Source organism: Babylonia areolata, chromosome 21 (genome assembly GCF_041734735.1).
Source record: "Babylonia areolata isolate BAREFJ2019XMU chromosome 21, ASM4173473v1, whole genome shotgun sequence".
NCBI classification, from domain to species: domain Eukaryota; kingdom Metazoa; phylum Mollusca; class Gastropoda; order Neogastropoda; family Buccinidae; genus Babylonia; species Babylonia areolata.
Genome location: NC_134896.1, coordinates 38347539 through 38350038, shown reverse-complemented (window position 1 = coordinate 38350038; position 2500 = coordinate 38347539). Strand labels below are relative to the sequence as shown.

Here is a 2500-nt window from a genome sequence, read left to right as displayed (position 1 = left end):
GGTAACAAGGAACATTCCCCTTTGGTCTGACAGGCCTTCTGGGAGATCACCCCAGGCAAGGGACATAACAGGGTGCATCAAATCACGCGGTCAACGTCTCCCCCACCCCACCCCCTCACCCCCCACACGGGCGGACGGTGGCCTGGCGGCAAGGTATGACCCCTTTGTAATCAGTTGTCTTTCGGATCAGACGATGAGCCGAGGCTCCCTCAGCAGCATGCTTTTTACACGGAAATAAAACCACCCTTGTATGAGTATATATGAGTCACCTTATATAAGTCACCTGAGAGAGTCCTTACAAAGTTCTTGCAGAAAGTTCGCTTTTGGTGGATAACCAAAATTAATAGAGAGACTGTGGCCAGAATGTATTCATCGCAGTTCGTCTATCAAAACCCGCGTTTTCAAAATCAGAAGAAAAAAAAATAGGATCGCCCATTCCAGCCTAAGTTTACACATGTGTCCCCCGTCATTACAAAACGTCTGCGAGTAAAGGATACTCCAGACCTTAACCATTAACCACATCGACCCTCCAACCACGGCTGGTGGAATTGCTTGAAACACAACTTGGGTTTCTCTTGTTGATCCCCTCCTGAAACCAGCCGCGAGAGAGAGAGAGAGAGAGAGGGAGGGAGGGAGGAAGGGAGAGCACTTTGCTGTGACTGTGCCCTGTGTCAGTCATTGGCGCTCAGACCATGGAGGAGTAAGCAGGGCGACAGGTCGTCCTCTTTCCCTCCTCGGGCCACCTGTGGGGTTTTTCGTCCCCCAGAACATTTTCGCTGCCTCGCTGCTGCCCCCCGGGCACCTCCCCACCCCGGGGCTCTCAGAGCAGGTGAGTGGTGATGTGTTGGTCTGTGTGTCCGGTCTCGGGTGTGCGCGGACAGGTGTGTTAACAGCAGTGCAGTTGGGGGTAAACATGACAGTGTGGTACGTACTGTGAGACGTAACTAGTGTCCTGGTAGCGGCCCCTCTCTCTCAACCTGTGTAGTGTCACGGTCCACTGCTGTGACCTCTGAAGTGAAGATCTGTGTACTGCGTATCCACCTTGGGAGAGCGGTGTGTGTGTGTGTGTGTGTGTGTGTGTGTTTTGGGGCGGGGGTGGACGGATGGGGGTGTGGTGACTGTGGAGGAGTGGTTGATGAATCAAGATTTGAATTGTCTTCGTTGGCTCTCAGTGACGGCGGAAAACGGACGACACGAAACACATTATAATTATGTATGTGTGTATGTATGATTGTATATATATGAAAGAATGTATGTATCATTTGTATCACGCAGCTATATATATATCATACAACTAATGACTGTGTTGCTCTGTGAATATGTGATTGTATATATATATATATATATATATATATATATATCAGTGAAAGAATGTATGTATCATTTATATCAGACAGCTATATATCATACAACTAATGACTGTGTTTCTCTGTGAATATGTCTCTGTCTCTGCCAGTGCCTCCCCCCCCCCTCACCCCCCATCCTCCACCCATTCTCTCTCTCACTCACTCACAGTCTTTCTCTGTCAACACACACACACACACACACACACACACACACACACACACACACACACACACACAGAGAGAGTTTTATAACAGGCTCACATTAAAATGTACTTATGGCCATGCCATTTTCCATGGGCAGTGTAAAAAAAAAAAAAAGCACGTCGATGGGTTGTTGGCCCAAAGACTACCCTGTACATGTACCATGCAGGCTGTGTTCTAATCAGCAGTGTGGTGACGGCAGTCTGAAAGCACTGCAAGGCAACACCAGTGTCTGACCGACTTTGGTCCACGTGAACCTTTTTGATAAGATCTGTGTTTTGACAGCGGCGAGACAGAACTGTTACAGCAAGCAAGGATAGAAGTGTTACAGCAAGCAAGGATAGAAGTGTTACACCAAGCAAGTTGTTCCTTTACTAACTGAAAGACAAGTTGTTCCCTTACTGACAGAACTGATACAGCAAGTAAGTTGTTTCCTTACTGACAGAACTGTTACAACAAGTAAGTTGTTTCCTTCACTGACAGAACTGTTACAACAAGTAAGTTGTTTCCTTCACTGACAGAACTGTTACAACAAGTAAGTTGTTCCCTTACTGACAGAACTGTTACAGCAAGCAAGTTGTTTCCTTACTGACAGAACTGTTACAGCAAGCAAGTTGTTCCCTTACTGACAGAACTGTTACAGCAAGTAAGTTGTTTCCTTCACTGACATAACTGATACAGCAAGTAAGTTGTTTCCTTCACTGACATAACTGATACAGCAAGTAAGTTGTTCCCGTACTGACATAACTGATACAGCAAGTAAGTTGTTTCCTTCACTGACAGAACTGATACAGCAAGTAAGTTGTTCCTTTACTGACTCAGATATACATTGTTCGCTTTCTGACAGAACTGTTACAACAAGTAAGTTGTTCCTTTACTGACAGTACTGTTACAGAAAGTAAGTAAGTTGTTCCCGTACTGACAGAACTGTAAGTTGTTCTTTTACTAACTGA

General features: G+C 45.8%; 1 protein-coding gene across 2 annotated transcripts in view; it reads left to right on the top strand.

Moving 5' to 3' along the window:
• The first annotated feature begins 671 nt into the window (after window positions 1-671).
• The window catches only part of LOC143296731 (uncharacterized), a 154819-nt gene continuing 152990 nt past the window's right edge, over window positions 672-2500 (top strand). For both annotated transcript variants that reach the window (XR_013057160.1, XM_076608788.1), the window contains exon 1: window positions 672-829. The gene's annotated coding sequence lies outside the window, so the exon portion shown is untranslated. The remainder of the gene's footprint in view (window positions 830-2500) is intronic.